This window comes from Cibotium barometz, chromosome 56, assembly GCF_041138505.1.
Source record: "Cibotium barometz isolate CiBa-2024 chromosome 56, ASM4113850v1, whole genome shotgun sequence".
Classification (NCBI taxonomy): domain Eukaryota; kingdom Viridiplantae; phylum Streptophyta; class Polypodiopsida; order Cyatheales; family Cibotiaceae; genus Cibotium; species Cibotium barometz.
Window position 1 is genome coordinate 851,151 of NC_141101.1, and position 18,685 is coordinate 869,835.

Sequence of the window (18,685 nt, forward strand, 5' to 3'; positions counted from 1 at the left end):
ACATTCAGTGTCTCATCACCCAAACTGCATTACCAGTAGATGGCGCTATACAAATGTCTCTAATGGGCGCATCGGGACGGTCTTTTGAGATGCCTTGGGTCTAGTCTATTGCCGTGGTCTAGTCTATTGCCCTGAAGTGAAGGTGTCTCTACCCCACTTCATGATGTTCTTTTCAATTTGAAAAGAGGTGATGAGTGTTTGTGACTCATGAGTGGTATATCTAAATGAAGAGGTCTATGCATCTCTGATCAAGATAAACAAATCAGTTGTGATTATGTAACTTTGTATTTTGAGAAATGGCCTTGTGAAACTGCATTTTCTGAGAAAATTAGGTAGCTCAATTTATGTCCAAATGTAATCCATCTTAGTTTAGATTGATGTTGGAGGCATCATGGTGGCCTTGAACTGATTGATGCCTCAGGAGAGAAGCCATCGAGCAAACCCTAATTCAACCTATGGAATACGCTAGCTAAGGACTGCCCTAGGCCGATCTAAGCTTTGATACCAATGTGACATGCATTGCGGAAGTGTGAATGTGATTAATGGTTGGCAAAAGAGATTATGTTTAGCAAACACACAGAAGAGAAGGAGAGATAGAGCTAATCTAATTATATTGTAAAACATAAACATGTACGACAAACTTGGATCTTGACTTAGATCCGATTATGCATACTGATCTATTGATGCATGCAAAGACTTGCTAATTCACAACTTTGTTGATCTCCTATTGCTTGCTCTTGGGCTAAATGCTTGCTGTGGGCAAGGTGCTCAACCACTTGTCTGCAAGACGAGATGCCTAGAATGAACACTAGGTTGCTTTTTTATAGGCTTGAATGGCCCCTAAATCTGCCCATATACTTGCTAATGAGGATAAACATGTCCATAAGCATCGGGATCAATGGATGCACGCAACTTCTCGAGGTTAAGTTGATTCTCGAGATTTTGAATCCTTGAGAGATTTGTCTTCTCATACAAGCTCAACAACATAGTCCATGCTTTTGTAGTTTTCAAGACGTGTTTACCATGGTCAACACACTATCTTCCATGCTAGTGACGAATGGAATAGAGAGCGTCGACATCCCTTTGTCTCCAAGCAAGGGCAAGGTCAGTAGTAGCAGCAGGTCGTACAAGGTTGACGCATGCATCTCTTGTTGGGTGGGGTTGAGCGTCAACACCAATGATGGTGTCCCTAAGCTTATAGGAGGACAAGATGGCCTTGATCTTAGAGGGTAATTGGTGCCGTTAATATTTTCAATACCATGTAAGAAGATACAACGTGTGGTATAAACAAGAGAACACTCACAAGAAGTAGGTTCTTTCATAGCACAAAACTTGAAAACTTAAAATTGCACAATAACAGAGATAGAGAAGAATATTGTATTAGTGGAGTGATACAATAGATGGCAAAGCCCCACACCCGTGTTCCAATGAAGGGAGCTTTGATGGCTAATCTAGAACTACTAAGACGGAGGTTGTGTACTAGTAGAAGGTAGGTGGTGCACTCATAGTGATAACTAATGAGTTGTGTGGAGAGGGGGTTGGCTATGTGTCTATATAGGCCTGTATATGCAGGGCGGCCATGACATGATTGCATAGGTTCACGGTCATAGTTGGTGCCACTATCCGTTGTGTAGACCCGGCCCATAAAAATGTACTAGTAACTGCCAGGCAGTTATCCCACCTCCCACGGCCATCTGGGCTCATCTTGGACTTGGTTCGGTCCCCACAATGTTAGGTTAAGGTGTCCAAGAATAAAGTTCACCTAATCCATGGGTGGACCGTTATGGAGTAACAATTCACTGTAGCATGTAGCCTATTTGGGAGTGTGCCAAATCTAATCTAAGCCTTCTCCAACCATATGGCCTTCTAGGCTAGGCCACCATCTCATGTGAATACGAGAAAACCTGATGCCCATCTTATTTAACCATGGCCACTCCTCATAATGGGGGCTATTTAAACATGAGCTAGCCGGTGCTTGGACAATACATATGAGGCAATATGAGGGTGGAGTATTAATATCCAACATTGAATTTATGGGAGTTTGAGGATTTTTTGGGACATTGTATTGCGTTTGGTTCTTTGTAGATGATAAATATTTAGAGAGGAAGTGGCTATCACACAGGGAGTCGGATAAAGTAGTGGATGCTAAGCATGAGGTAAAGGAGGAGGCACACATGAAGTAAAATGCCTAAAAAAGCCTAAACTAAGCTATAAAATAGCTAAAAAATATGGGAGAAATCCCTAATTACAGTAGATAAATATCTAGATAAAAAGTGGCATAAAATGGGCTGGAAATGACATGTCCAACAGTACACACATATTTATCATGTGTTTACAAGAAAGTGTATATGCACTTTCATTACCCATCAATGAAATCCACCTATTACAAAGCTTTGAAATCAATATGCTGAAATGAAATAACATTTGCAAATTACAAAAGTTGAAATTACACACTATTGAACATATTTTGATGACTACATTTCTAGGTTAGTTCAAAGATTAATGAGAGCAATATACTTTTCTCTACAAAGTTCATTTATACATGTTGTTTCACTTTCTAGGCACTAATATTTTTACACTTTGTTAATTATCTTTGTGTGCACTTATAGCCTGAAAACTAAAGATGCTCCCACACTTGTGTTAGTTGAGATCTCCCCTTCATAAGTCACACAAGATCACGGTCTCGAAGATTGCATCAAATTCAAGGTGCAAAGCTTTGAGGATGATCTCATTTGGCAATGGAGGCTTGATCTTAATGAGTCTAGAGCACATTTTAATTTGCAACCTTTCAATGCTGGTTCAATCCTTTTGGTCCATGTCAATGCCCACTAGCGATAGGAAGAAGAAGGTGAGTAGATCTCAAAAAAGAAAGCCCCCATCAGGCTTTGTGGAGGAACTCATTGTTTCTACAACTTTCAAGTGAAATAGCCAAAAGGCCCAAGATGAAGAAGCTGAAACTAGGACCTCAAGTCTTAAGCGAGCCAGCATCCAGCATTTCTCTTAAGATGAAGCAGAACAGTAGCAAGAAAGACCCTCTTAAGGGATAGAGAAGAGGAGTTTCGATTGAGGAGTAGGTTGATAAGTCCATGCATGCAGATATTTTTCACTAGGTCAATCAAGTCACCAACCTTCACTTCAACAAGTCTACAATTGGAAGACAAACGGGTCCCTCTTCAATAGATACAGTTTCAATCGCATTCCAAGTCAAATGAAATTTTCCCATTCCCATAGGTGCACCAGCTTGGCTACTTTAGGTGGGGGTGCCGTGGAAGAAGAGGAAGAAGTAGGAGGGTGAGAAACCTCTATAGTAAGCTTGGGGTGAGGCCGGGAATCATCGAACGAGGTTTCAACAAAGTGAACATCGCGGGAAATCGCTAAGGACTTTGTCTCTGGATCCCATAATATGTAAGCTTTGGATTGAGAACTATAACGAAGGAATTTGCACTTACTGGATTTGGGATCAAATTTGGACATGGCAGAATCAGAGATAAGAGCATAGGCATCACAGCCAAAAACCCTGAGATGTGAAACTAAAGGTTTCTGTCGTGTAAAAGCCTCCTCTAGTGTCATATTAGCAATCACCTTTGTGGGAGAATAGTTGATGATGTAGGCAGTAGTGGTCAGAGCTTCTCCCCAAAAAGAGGCAGGAAGATCGGAAGAAGAAAGCATGGTACGCTTCAAGCCACCTTAGGCTCTAATACCATGTCGGAATGTGCAGTGGAAATGAGACAGAAATTTGGGAGCAAAAAACGTAGAGGTGCAAGAGAGTAGTAGTGTAGAACTCTGCTATATAGACACAATATATCTTGTACAACAATGTGGAAGGGCAAGGTGTGAGGCGATCTTGCGGTGCCAGGCCTTTCACACCACCTGGCGCAGCGGCCCCTTCTACACCTTACACACGGGATCCCCCCGTTGGCATTACAAGCCACCTGTTTGGCTATTCCCCCCCCCTATTGTATGATTTAGCCCCTCAGTCCTTAGTACTGATGCTTGTATTTTGCAGGACCTAGGGAGAGTCTCCCGGGCTGCCTTGCTTTATTCACTGCTCTGTTTCTCTTATGAGCAGGAGAGATCTTTTGTAGCCCTACGGGCGTTTTTATATAACTAATGAAAGGATCTTTTCTCGGGAAAAAAAAAAAAAGTCCAATGAATCCAAGCCCATATCCAAATCCGATTCCAAGTTCCAAATCCCTAGCTTATACACTAAGTGCACAAGGGGATGAATGTAGATGTCAAACAATATGATGGCCAGTAGTAAACTCATTGCTCAATCCTGAAGTAGAAGCAACCCACCACAAGGTCGTACAACAGATATATGGACTGGGTCAAGTCCACGAAAGACACGGCTTCCGGTACGGAATCAACAGGTGGCAGCCAGGCTGTACGGCAGCACAAGTACAGGTGTACAGTCGGCGGGTGGCGGCACTAGCTGCAGGCAGCACCTAGTACAAGAAGTAGCAACAACAGGTGCTGGGGGATCAGGCGGCCAAAAGGCAGGTGGCGGTTGGCGCATAGTAGGCAGTAGCAACAGAGCCAGGCGACAGTAGCAATGCACAGTAGGGAGTAGCACTTGACTGGCGCAAGAGTACAGCAGCTAGGTGCAAACAGGTGGTGTACAGTGGGAGTGGCTAGGCAGAAGCTGGCATAGCTGATGGTGGTTGGTGCCGGCTGAGTTTAGGTGATGCAACTTGGTGATAAACAGCGCACAGCAGCAGCTCAGCAACGCACATGCGTCAACAGCCTGCAGATCAGGCTTTGACAGCAGATCTGCAGCAGGTAACCAACGGCACAAGGCAGACGACAGAGTTTCTAGGTGTTTGTATAGTTCCGTACAACTGTATGGATCCGTAAAGTCGTACAATGTGATGAGGATGTGGCACAACAGTTGATGGAGACGCTTTGAATGAGCGGGCAGCGATGAAAATCTCCACAATTTGGTTGATGATCAAGAGGAAGATGAAGGTGAAGATGATCTCCATGCTTCAACGAAGATGGCCATGCCTTAAAGATGTTGATGAAGAGGTTGCTCTCCAACTTGATGCTTAAAAGAGGCTCATGCTTCTTTTATACTTGTGGGAAGCCTTGCTTTTTGCCAAAAGCTGGCCAAGCTTTTGCATTTCTCTTTTTCACCTTGCTTTTGTCTTTTTCGACTTTGCTTTTCCCTTTTTGACTTTAAAAAAAATATTACTCAAACTTTAATCAAAGTTCTTGTGCTTTGCTTATCTAGATTCAGGGCCTTGCTTTTAGGCCGCCTTAGAGCTGCTTTTTGAAAAAGAGGCTTTTAGCTTTTTGGTCCGGCTCAGTCTCTTCTTGCTAGTGGTGCCCCTGTCTCGCAGTCAACCCAATTTGACTTTTTGTGTTTCTCTGCTTTTTGACCAAGACTGGCGCTTTTCCATGTGAAAACTTCATGGTCCCTGTTTCCATGCCGCCTTCTACCTGTCCGTTGTCCAGGCAAAGGTTCCATCATGTGAATAAGTGCTAATAGGGCCAAATAGTTACAGAAGAGAAGTGCATGAAAATCTTAACTGGCCATAAGAGAGTGTTCAAACTTCACACACTGTTGTGCATCCCAAGCATGGTGCCTCCTTAGGGTGAGTCTCCATGCATACATGTCGTGGCCTCCGTATTGCCAACAATTAGGAGTGATCGTTGGTTGGGGACAACTGTTCGGGTAAACCAGATTCCTAGCAGATACCTCAAATGGCATGGGGCTTTCAATGGAGATGGAAATTCCAGTTTTGCCACTGCATCTAGCTCTTCTAAGGCCAGTTCATTAGTTCTTGCCAAGTTATCTTGCGGTACTTCAAATCGGGTCCATTTTTGTTTTGTGAGAGCATTATTAGAACCAGATTTTCATGGAGAGCAGCATCATGATAAAGATTGGTTCAGACAGACTGAGATTCAACAGTATTACCACTTACGGAGTCGAATCTAGTATAAGGATCAGATTCACTAATTGTTTTGGGTATTGGATAACGTTGCACACAAGACCCCCCAGTTATTGCATTGACACCACCAACAGTTGATCCACATCCACATCGAGATTGAGATTGGCATGTAGAGGGGCTTTCTCATCCACCTTTCTGGTTCATAGATAAGCAGGAAGGGAGGGCAGATTACATTAAGTATTAAGAAACAATAGTGGGAAATTGATGAAAATATTGATGGATGTGAGTTGAAACACGTGCATAGAGACCTTGCATTATTCCCATAGCAAATGCAACAGATGGATGTGCACATGACTAAATACTAAGAATGTAGAAACATGAGAACAGCATCAGCTCTGAGTAGATGGTATACAACTCTCCAAAATATCAAGCATGGGGCTAATGAGTATGGCCGAGAGGTCTCCCTCAGCTATGCCACTTTGAAAGGTAGCTCGATGGCGCTGGAGCATGTCCTGGATCTAGAGCTGATGAGGTGATCGTGGCCGACAGGGGGGTTGGGGGTGTCGGGCATGTTGGAGTGCAAAGGCTCGGTCCTAGGTAACTCCTCTCGGGCGAGGTAGGTCCAGAGCAGCTCGTGCAGGGTCCACAAGATCCACTATATCGGTGTCCTGCACCTCTTGGGTCCGGAAGAAACTGGTGATGGTTGGCTGGTGAGGGAGGGGGTGGGGTGGCTGGGGCCGAATCTCTCTCAAGAAGGTGTCCCTGTGTCTGCGGAGCTCAAGCAGGAAGAGGCCTGGGCATTGCTGGTGCTGGAAGTCAATGATCCTGGAGAGTGGATTGAATCCTTCACGAAATAGACAGTGAAACCTCTCGCGGATCTCATAGTATATTGGGCAGCGGCATATGTAATGCTCCTCCATCCCAACCTCTGTGTGGCATAATTGGCATATCCTCTCCTCTCTGGGTCTCCGTATAAGCTTCCCGGCTCTGAAGATGCGCTCTGCTCTACCTGTCTCCACTCTGAGGCGATGGGATGAAACCCGTATCTAGCCAATCGCAATCCACATGGCATGGGACATGTGAACACTCAAGTAGTCTGGCTATTGGATGAATCCATCCTTAGTGAGTGTGAGGAAGTGATCTCTGTAGAAGTGCATCTTCGTGGGGAGCTCCGAAGGTGTGATTCATGTGCAATGGGTGTAGAGGCTGAGAAGATCTAACCGGATAACCCGGTTGGTATCCTCGTGAGAGAGCCGGAGAAAAGGGGAGTCCAAACTGTACTGAAGGGGGGGTAGGCGGTCCATGCGGAGCCCACTCCAGAGTGGCCCTCAAGTGCTAGCTGTCTTGAGGATGCTAGGGCAAGCCTTGGGTACCTGTGGAGATCCATGTGACTGATGTGATGGAGGTAAGTGATTGTCTAGAAGAGTGCATCCACTACCATCGGGGCTACAGCAAACTCTGCCTGGATAATTTGGTGTGGGACCGATGGTTTGCTGCGGATCATATGGGAGAACATCATGACATGGGGCCTCTCAACTTGCTGCCAATCCTCATCGGATAAATTTGGCCCCCAAAAGGCTGTTCCATACATCAAGGCTGGTGTGATGAGGGTGTCAAAAAGCTAGCCCTTCGTCCTCGGCTCTTGGAAATGTTCTTGGAAGCATTGCCGCTCAAGTAAGCTCAGGGCTGCATAACCCCGTGTCACTCTGGCATGTGCTACGGGAAGCATGGTGAAGCGTGGGCCATTGAAAGTGATACCAAGGTAGACATAGGATGAGACAATCTCCACAAGATCCCCTCTATATGTGAAGCTTAATCTGGATGTGAAGGGGTGAGAGGTATTGAAGACCACTACCTTGGTTTTACCAAGGTTAACAGAGAGATCCTGCTAAGTGCAAAAGTCCTGTAAGGCATCCAACTGTCTCTGAAGCCCCTTGGCTGAGTCTAAGAGGAGGACGATGTCATATGCAATAAAGTGGTATGGGGATCAATATGCTTGCCAGTGTGGGACCAGCCTCGCCTAATCCGTCAATGAAGCTCGAGATCTCATCAATGTAGAGGCCGAAAAGAGTGTGTGATAGAGGGCAGCCCTGTTTCACCCCAATAGTGCTGGAAATCTCTTGTGATGTACCTCTTGGGGCTCTCACTCGTCCGGTGATGGACTCATAGAGGGCGATGATGCTCCAAACCATGTTAGATGGGACTCCCATCTCCTGTAGACGGTGTAGGAAGCGGGCTTGGCGTACAGTATCAAAAGCTTTGCGGAAATCCACAAATCAGCGTAAATCCTCGGATGTCGTGCTCTACCCTCCTCGATGATGGCACGAAGGGTGAAGATGTGGTCAAGGGTAGAGTAGCTCCTCTGAAGGCCAGCCTATCCTGAGGCTCTGCATCCCTGGCTCTCTGCAAATGAACTGAGCTCCGCCTCTAGCACTGATCCAGAGAGTTTGGCCAATGTGTGGCCAATCATGATCGTCTTGTAATTATTAGGAGAGAGAGAGAGAAAGAAAGAAAGAAAGAAAGAAAGATATATTAAGCATCTACTAAAGACCCAATGGGCCTATGAGACCAAAGTGATACAATAATGTCCATGGCATATCTCATCATGGAATGGAAAATAAAATAGAAAGAAAACATAAACATAGCTATGTCACTTGGGTGATACAAAACTGTTCATGGAAACTCATTATGGAAATACTAAGAACATAGAAACATGAGAGCAGCATCAGCTCTGAGTAGATGGTGTACCACTCTCCAAAATATCAAGCATGGGGGTAATGAGTATGGCCGAGAGGTCTCCCTGAGCTATGTCATGTGGAAAGGTAGCTCGATGGCGGTGGAGCATGTCCTGGATCTGGAGCTGATGAGGTGATCGTGGCCGACGAGGGGCCGGGGGCGTCGGGCACGCTGAAGTGCGGAGGCTCGGTTTGAGGTAACTCCTCTCGGGCGAGGTAGGTCTAGAGCAGCTCGTGGAGGGTCCACTATATCGGTGTCCTCCACCTCCTGGGTCCGGAAGAAACTGGTGATGGTTGGTTGGCGAGGGAGGGGGCGAGGTGGCTAGGGCCGAAGCGCTCTCAAGAAGGTGTCCTTGTGTCTGCGGAGCTCAAGCAGGATGAGGCCTAGGCAACGCTGGTCCTGGAAGTCAATGAGAGAGAGAAATGAAATGAAATGATATATTAACGTCTCTAAGAGGCCATAGTGGCCTATGAGACCAAAACTGAGAGTACATTTGAAGTTGGTGTCTCATCAAAGAGAACAACTAAATGAGACTAAAAAGTACAATAAACTAATTGTCCTACAGTTATAAGAACAGGACTGTAAGACTCCGAGATGATACTATACTGGAAAATACTAAAAAATGTATATCAGGTAGATCCATGTATGCTGATCAGTTGAAGTGTTGCCCTCTCCTTAGATCAAGTATTTCCGCCATGGGGCTGTCTAGAATGGAGAGGTCGTAGAAGTGAGGTAGGCGCCTCCGATGCCGAGCAATAATGGCTCTGATTTGGCGATGGTGAGGATGCCGTGATCAGGATCCTGGTGGGCGTGGCCGACGAGCACGACATAAGATAACTGCTCTATCAGTGGTGACTCCCTGGGAGCGTGGTCGGTGCCCTGATGGCCCAATGGAGGAGGTATCAGGAGGTGTGTGGGCTGGGTTGCTAGTGCTGGTGCCGAAGAAATATGTTAGGGTCCTCTGTCTAAGCACATCATGGCTCGGCCTCCTGTCTGCCAAGAGGGTCTCTCTGTCTCTTGGGCTCAAGTAGAAACAATCCCAAGCATCTCTGATCCTCAAACTTCATGACCCTATGTAATGGCCCAAAACCCTCTGGGAAGAGGCAGTGATATCTCCCTCGGATCTCATAATAGACTGTACATCGGCAAATGTAGTGTTCCTCAGTCTCTACCTCTTGGCAGCATAGCTGACAAATGCGGTCATCCAAGATCTGATGCACATATCGCCCTGTCTCAATCCGCAGCAGCTGGTGTGATGAGGTCCGGATCTGTCCAATGGCACAACGTATCCCATGTACATCCATGTACGCTAGGCGGGTGATAAAATCATCTGGTGAGAGGTGTAGAAAATGGCTCTTGTAATGAGCCATTTTCGTGCCCAAGGGCTCAAGGGGGCTAGTCCATGTCCTCTCTGTGCCCACTCTGATGATATCCATCCTGATCACACGGTTTTGCTCTGAGCGGGTGAGATCCAAAAATGGACAATCTAGACTGTACTGAAAGGGTGGTAGTGCCTCTATCCGCAAACCATGTAGGTCAAACCATGATCTCATCTGAGCGTACCAACAATGAGTATCTCCATTCTCTGCCAATTGTATGGATAAGGTCAATGCCAATCGGGAGTACCTCTGCTGAGGGAGCTCCCATAGCTGCTGTGAAAAGGTAACTGCCTGGAATAGAGCCTCGGTTACTACTGGTGGGGCACCCAGCTCAGCCCAAACAAATTCATGTGGTACTGATGATTTGCTCCGAATCATGCGGGCAATCATCATAATCAGTGGTCTCTCCATTTGCCTCCATCCCTCATCTGTCCCTCGCTGAGATCTGTGATGTGTATTGGGCCCCCTAATTGGAGCTCCGTACAGGAGGTTCGGTGTGACAAGCGTATCAAATAGCCACAATTTGGTGCGTGGCTCCTGAAACTGTATTTGTGCACACTGCCTCTCAAGTGCCCCCAAGGCTGCATGCCCTCGAGCTAATCTAGCTGCTGCTGCCTCCTTCAGGGAGAAACGCGGTCATGTGAAAGTAACTCCCAAGTAGACATATGACCTGACGTACTCTACCGGCTCCCCTCGGAAAGTGAACCGAGGCTCTGATCTCGTCACCCATGCTTGTGTGGTGTTAAACACCATAACCTTGGTTTTCCCAAGGTTCACTGTCAAATCTCTATCCGCACAGAAAGCCTCTAATGCATTCAGGTGTCTCTGTAATCCCTCTTGAGAGTCTGAGATTAGAACAATATCATCAGCCTATAACAAGATGGGTATCAACACCCCTGCCAGGCATGCCCCTAGGCCTCCCAATCTATCTACATAATCAGAGACTGCATCAATGTACAGTCCAAAGAGGGTGGGCGATAGCGGGCATCCCTGCTTCACCCCTATCGTGCTGGTCACCCTATCAGATAGTCCGCTTGGAGCTCGGACTCTGCCCGTCACTCACAGACGCATACAAAGCATATATCCCCCACTGCATATCCTCGGTACCTCAATGTCATGCAATCTGTGCATAAGCCTGGCACGTGGTACGGTATCGAAGGCTTTGCGGAAGTCCACAAAGCAGTAGTATATCCTTCTCTTCTGTGCCCTGCCCTCTTCAATAAGTGCCCGAAGTGTCAGTATGTGATCCAAGGTAGTAAATCCTCTCCTGAAGCCAGCCTGTCCATGTGCTCGATGACCATGCCTCTCTGCCCATCGGCTCAGCTCCGACTCCAATATAGAGCCATATAATTTGGCCAAGTAATCACCAATCATGATCGTCCGGTAGTTGCCTGGTACCATGGGGTCCCCACTCTTAAAGAGTGGTACAATGATATGCTCTGTCCAGCTCGTTGGGAAACCCTCACAAATGGCACGATTAAACACATGTACAATGAGCGGAGCCAAAGTGTCTCGTTCATATGAGAAGTGCTCTCCAACTAGCCCATCATGATCATATGCCTTTCCATTCTGTAACCTGTCTATCGCATCTAGCACCATCGGCATAGTAAAAAAGGTGCTGCTAGCCGGTCTAGCTCCCAGTGGAGGGGGGGTGGGGGGCTGTCCTGATGCTCAAGAGGGGGGTAGCACCTCCACTCCCTTGATACAGACAGGCTCAGATGACATCTAGCGGTCGCTTGGTGCAGTTTTTCTCTCACCCGAAGGTACTGAGGCTGACAGTACATCTGTTTATGGGACTTCTATAATATATGTGTACTAGTCACATGGGATTTTGTGGATATGTATGGTTCCCAGTGGTATACAACTTGGACTATTACTACGCCATTGTTTTGCAGTGAATGTTGATACATGTGCATGGCTTAGAGAGATTGGGACGCTGATCTTGCCATACTGTATATTTCACTTTGGATATTTTGCTGTATCACCAGAATGCAATCGAGGACGCTTGCCATTTTTCAAGAGGGGGGTATGTCATGGCCCTGTGAAAATGGAACAGCACAAGTGTGGGCATGGTGGTTGCTGAGTCAAAATATTGAATGATTCACATGGGGGGTGCCCGGACAGAGTTAATGATGTGTGGACATCCCTAGGTGTGAAGGGGGGAACTAGAACATTAAAATTTTAATGTTTTATTGAAGGTTGCCCCTAGGCCTTAGTGGGCCCTAGGGAACTTTAATATTTATTAAAGTTGGGGCCCTAGGATTATTATGGGGAGGGGGCAACTCCACTTTTGGAGTGTATGCCTCTCTCTCCACTCTCTCTCTCTTCTTTTTGGGAAACGTGGAGCAAACGAGTTGTGGGGAAGCGTGGAAAAGCAAGGAGAAGAGGTCGACTGCTGCTGAAGGGTGTGCTGCTGCTGTTTTTCTCTGTGCAAACCAGCGGTACAGTTCTGTACGGACACGTTGCAGCAGGTATAGGCTGCGCTGACTGATTTCTGCACCAAGAGAGTGGGCGGCGGCTGTTACAAACGGCTGCAGTTGCTGGTACAGGCTGTGCAGACAAGTACAACTGCAAATACAGTACTATACCACTGCAGGTACAGCGTACGGACAGTTCAGGTACAGCTGCGCTGGACAATACAGTTGTTGGCGGCGCTGGACAGATCTGGTACAGGCTGGCTGCGCAGGTACAGTCGGGTACAGATACTAGCTGCAGGTGGCGTATGCAAGGACAGCTTCTGGCACGTGCTCCGAGGCAGTACGGACTGGTTCTGTGTAGCTTCTATGGTCTGAACAGTCAGGTTCAGAATTGAAGTGGATGCAAAGAGGAAGGTACAGACAAGTACACTCACACGTGTGAAGCAGGGTTGTTGAAACAAGTGCCTGCAAGTACAGATTGGTACCGTTACTTCCTCCAGTGCAGATCCACGAGCTGATTTTGGTAAGCTCTGCATCTGTTCATCTATCTCTCTTTCTATTGCCTTATGTCTGTTGCAGATTTGAGCTATCTGGCCCCTTGTGAGAGGAGGGGTATGGCTGATTGAAAAGGATGGAGACAGAGATTGAACAGTACATGTATGTATGAGCTGAGATGTTGAATCATGTGCTTGAGATATGCCAGATGTATGCTCATGGCTGCCTTGCTTAGTGGTCTTGGCTGATCATAGGGAGGCACAGTGTGTTGCTTTGAGACACAGATCTGTGTGCGTGAATCCTCTGTGCTAAGAGGTATTGTGGGCTGTTAGATTGGACATACAGGTGTACTCTCTTGGCTGATTTTTGGTGTACTCAGCCTTTCATACTTTTGAAATTGAATAAAGAAATACTGCAAGGGGCGCCAAGCTTTGGGGCCAACAGGTGTCGCTTTGTTTTCAGATTTGGGCACTCTAGCTCCAATCTGTTTTGTATGTCACGACCCTGTGTTTTTCTCTGGACAGCATGCAGGTGTGCACGGGGACATGGTGGACAGTGTGAATGGCATCAGGTTGGAGTCAAAAAGTAAGCCCATCTGTGGACAATCCCAAGTGTGAAGGGGGCAAAGAGATTTTGATTTAAAAAGGTTTTATAACCTTTGGTGGTCAAAAATTAATGTTATAAAGGTTTTAAGCCTTGGGAGGCCCCTAGGCAATTTATAGAGGCTACTCCACTTTTGGAGGCGCCCACGACTCTCTTCTCTCTCTCTCTTGCTTTTGGGGAGGAGGCGTGCATATTGGCTGCGTGGAGAAGAAGAGAACCACACCTGCGTGGAGAGTACCCCTATAGAACTGCTAGTCGTACAGAACAGGCGGCTGGGTACTGTACGGAACAGGCGGCTGCATGTTTACTGGCGGCTGGATGTACAGGCAGAGCTGACTACCAGGGTACGGGTGCTGCAGGTTCTGACGCCTACTGTGCAGGATTGGCTGGTGGCTGGTACAGGCAGTAACTACAGGCCTGTACGGACAGCAGGTACAGTCAAGTACAGAGGCTGTATAACAGTTGATTCAGGTGGCAGTTGCACACTATTTGGTACGGATGGCTGCAGGTGTTGATCTGTACGGATAGGTGGTTCAGGTGCATTGTACAGGTGGCTGCACTTTGATTACTGTGCGGGCAGCGCATCGTATAGGCGGCAGTGCATCTCACAGGCAGCCAGGTGTGTGCTTTTTGGAGGACGCTGTGTCTTTACAGAAAGGAGGGGCTGGTTTTTCATGAACACAGACATCATGTCGATGGCGTTCAACTGATGGAACTTTCAGTTTCTCTTTGCTTTGGGTTTGGGAGTGTTTTGGAAAGGGTTTATGGACTGTTTCGTGGCAGTTCATGTGGCTATGAACATGAGCAATGCTCGGGACTGTTTTGAGATCAGTTTGAGGACTGTTTATGGGCTGTTTTTGTTTGGTAGCAAATTCAGCTATGTGCTTGGGTTTTTGGCTGCAAGTACAGGTCACTTGAATGTGTTTCTTGGCATGGGCGTGAAGCAAGCTCGCATGGCTGCGTGCTCATGGAGCAGATTGTTTTCTTCCTGCTAGAAAGGAACAGAGGGACCTACAGTTATGGGCATCTCTATGTTGCCAGATGTTTCATGAGGGAGCATGTAACTAGATGTATGCCGTTGTTGGCACTGTTATTGAATGGTGCTATGAATGGTTCTGTATGGAAACAGGACAGAAGTTTCAAAGGGAAACAGGCCTAAGGGTTTCATGTGGAAACAGGTGGTAGGTTTTCTCGAAGAAACATGTTTTTGGGTTTCTCCAGGAGATAGGTCACATGCAGGCAGAAGGTACAGGAATGGACACATGTTTGGTACAGCCTTGCTACTGATTGGACAGGGGACAAGGAATCCATGACAGAGATGGATATACCCTTGGAAGGTAAGATGGATATACCCTTGGAAGGTAGAGAGGGTTGGTACAGGTGTGTCGACTGTATGGTATTCTGTGCTGTGATACGAGTTCTCTTTTGAGAGACAGTTTGGGAGTCTGTGTTGTGATGCAGAAGCACTGGATGTGTCAGGGTGTGATGCTGTTCATAGTGTGAGAGGCTATGGATGGTTGTGGCAGTCCTGATCATAGGAGAAAGCTTCTGTATGCAGACTCAATGTGAGAGAGTCTTTGGGATGTGAACAATGACTGGACTTGTTTGTGGATGCCGAGTGGACAAGAAGCCATGATGCAGATTCTTTGCAGGCTTAAGGGGTTCTATTGTGACGGCTGAGTTTCCAGCCTTATTGTAATCAAAGCTCTTATAATCAATTAAAGAAATACCGCAGCGGGCGCCACTGCGTTTTGGGGCCAATCAGTGTCCGTGTACTGTTTGCAGGAGCACTCTACCTCCCCCTGTTTGTTTTCCTTTTCTAGGTCCTCAATGGCGTTGAAGTGTTTTATGTGCGAGTGTTTGTTTCACCGCCTGTCAGGCCGGTTGACAGTGGGGGGCTGTCCTGGTGCATCATATAGCATGCCATGCCTCAGGTGCAGTAATCGGAGTACCAGGTTGTCTCTCCTGAAACATCTTCCATGCCCTCTTGCTGTCCTTCCCCAGGAAGAGTTGGTAGATCTCCTCCTCTAGCTTAGCCAAATAGGCTCGTTTCTTCCTCCGCACAAGGCGCCGAAAGATCATCCTGGCGTGTCTATGCATGTGAGACCCAATGGCAATCTCACGCTGTAGCTGTGCTCGTGTCTCACGACACTTATCATCATACCAACTGTTCTGCGGGGCAGTGTTGCGGGGGTGGGTGGAAGGGATCATAGTGCAGGGAAACGCATATGAGGCGGATGCATGTAGTACACCTGCCAATCCTCTCGTGATCTCGTCCAGAGGGCTATGCGGGTCTAAGGCGAACAAGCCATCAGATACTGCATCTCGATAAACCCCAACTGTCTCACGTGTAAACTGATATCTCGGGTACCTAGGTAGATGAGTGGCTGGCCCATCTCTCGGGGATCTACCTACTAGTGTGAAACTCAGGTATGCATGATCCGCTGCTATGCCAATGGGCCTACTGGAAATCGTGAAACCCCGCACATCAAGTAACAATGAAGGAGATCCCACATCAAGTAGTCCACTGTGCTCGCTCCCCCTTTAGAGTTCCAGTGTGTGAGAGTATCTAATCCTTGCCATCTCGATAAGCCATTGTATATGACCAACCCATGTGCACTCCCGAGTGTGAGAAAATGCCTGCCATAATCTGTAATCTCCCCCTCATCGTGTGCTGATCTCTGCAACCCTACATCGTCTGCCGTGATCTCCCGGTACATAGCCTCTTGAGTATCATACAACTCTGGCTGCTCTGTGCCTGTACGTGCATTAAAGTCTCCCAATAGTAATATGTCTCCCATGCTGGCAAACCTCATGATATCATCATATAGTGGTATATAGGGCGACTCTCCTGATGGTGCAAACCTGGAGTGGGCTGGGGGAAAGTAGCATACCGCCACATATAGCTCGCGGAGCCCCCCTCTGCATATTCGGACCCATATGTACCTCGCATCTGCATCTCTATGTACCACATGTATTTTGTCACGAAGCTCCTCCCTGTAAAGTATTGCCACTCCTCCAGATCCTCTGGTACCTCCCACTGTGCCTGGCTGAGGGCGGAAAACTGATTCCCATCTATAACCCCGGACGTCAGGAAGCCTCTTGTTTGTGCACTGATGGGTCTCCGTATACATAGCAATATCACTGTGTCTAAAAGTATCCTGCATCTGTTCTAAGGGCTCCGTTGCAATTCCACACCGTGAATCGCAAGGTCTCATAGGCCGCGCACCGTCAAGCGGGCCTCCTCTTCGTAATGATGACTCGGCCATCTCTGTATACCTTCCATTTCCCCTCTTTCCTTGCCTCAAGCACACGCGGCATGTGTTCCTTCCGGTGTGCTATCTGTGCCGGTGTAAGGTCCTCATCCAAATAAATCTTTTCCCCCTTAAGGGCCATCCTTTTGGAGAGGAAGGCCTTCTTCTTCTCCAAGTCACCAAACCTGATGATCAATATCTTCGCCCTGGTTTCATCTCTGCCTACTCGCCATGCTCCGGTAATGGGTACATCAGTGGCTCCAATTTTTGTTGCAAGAGCTTTTACATCCTCTTGGGGATTTCCCTTATCTTCCCACCCAACTACACGTACATGTAAGGCACGTGCCCGTCTCTTGGCTTCCTCTTCCAATGTAGCTGTCACCAATTGGCCGACCATTTGGTCCATTCCTAGTTTTTGCGTCTCGTTCACTTGAGGCCAGGCCGGTGTCTCGTGTGAAGAGGCCAGTATTTTGCTGACATGGACGGGAGCCAGACTGGTGCCACCCGTGTGTTAGCAGGATGGTGTCGTATGGACGGGAGCCAGATCAGTGCCACCCGTGTATGACCTGGACTGTGTTCGATCCATGGGACTGTCACGCCATGGAAGAGCCAGTATTCGTGCCGTGTTTTACCTATGGGACTGTCACACCTAGGGAAACTCGTGCCTGGAACTGTGTCTTACCTATGGGACTGTCACTCCATAGGAAGACCAGGTTTTTATGTAATAAATGTCGTGCCAGTTTTGTGCCGACAGATATTTTGTACATGTTCCATGAACGGGAGATATGTCCATGTTACTTTTTGCACATGCACACATATTTTGTATGCTTGAAACTGTTTTCGCATGACATGTATTTGTGTGTTTGCCTGCTTGACGTGTTACTTACTGAGCGGGGACGCCTGCCAGTGAGTCGTGAAGTCTGCCCTGTATTCTGACGAGTTTCAGTGCATGTGAACAGGTGGTAAGTATATGGTACATGTTGTTTAATGTTATTAAATTCTAACCCTTTGATTTATAAGGTTAGGGGTTCACACTTATTTAAAAGTGGGCACCCCCTTTGGGCACCCACTTTGGGGCCAAGGTGGGGAGCCTCACTTTTAAGTGAGTGTGGGGGTGGGCATGGTCACCTACCCCCACTAATCCCCCACATGCAAGCGTGGACAACACTAAGGTTAACTCCACATGAAATTTTATTAAAAGAAATCTCCCCTTCAAGCGTTAATGGCATCGCTTCTTCCTGGCGTTGCTTCATCACCTTTCGTAACTTCCTGGCGGCTGGAGTTTCCTACGCTTGCTGCTGTACGGTTGAACCCTGCTGCTGGTGGCTGCGTTGAAACCTGCAGGAGACTGCCTATGCTGCTGCTCTCCACAGGCGGCTGCTCATCTCTACAGGTGACTGCACCACAGGCTGAATATCATTGCTGGTGGCTGCGCTGAATTCTGCAGGGGCTGCTTATGCTGCTGCTGCCTGCGCCAAACCCTCTACAGGCGGTTGACTGTGTTACTGGCTGCGCCTACTATCCCAGGCGACTGCTGAATCTGCCCCTTCACAAGGTACTGCAGTGACTGCTCTGAGGCGTGTACTCTCTACAGGCGACCTATGCTGCTGGCTGCACCTCAGCATCTCCTACAGGCGGCTGTCACCTCCACCAGGATTGTTGTGGCTACTCTCACAGGCGGCTGTGGTCTCTCATGGTGGTGCTTGTTCTGATAGTTCTACACGAGACTACCCCTTCTTCAACAAGGGTGGTTTCATCCTCAGCAAACCACAAGCTTTGGTCTTTTATCAACCAATTACAAGTAAGTGATTTTCAGATTTGAGTAAAGCATTTAATGTTTAAATCTGGTAAAAGATTCGTCCCGCTCGGCCTACACCCGTTCGGTGCCGGGTTGTCCAAGCTACATGGGC

General features: G+C 47.5%; 1 pseudogene across 1 annotated transcript in view; it reads left to right on the forward strand.

Annotated features, from left to right (window-relative positions):
- Positions 1-18,685, forward strand: part of LOC147606772 (uncharacterized) — a 52,437-nt pseudogene that overhangs the window by 1,015 nt on the left and 32,737 nt on the right. The gene's annotated exons all lie outside the window — the stretch shown is intronic.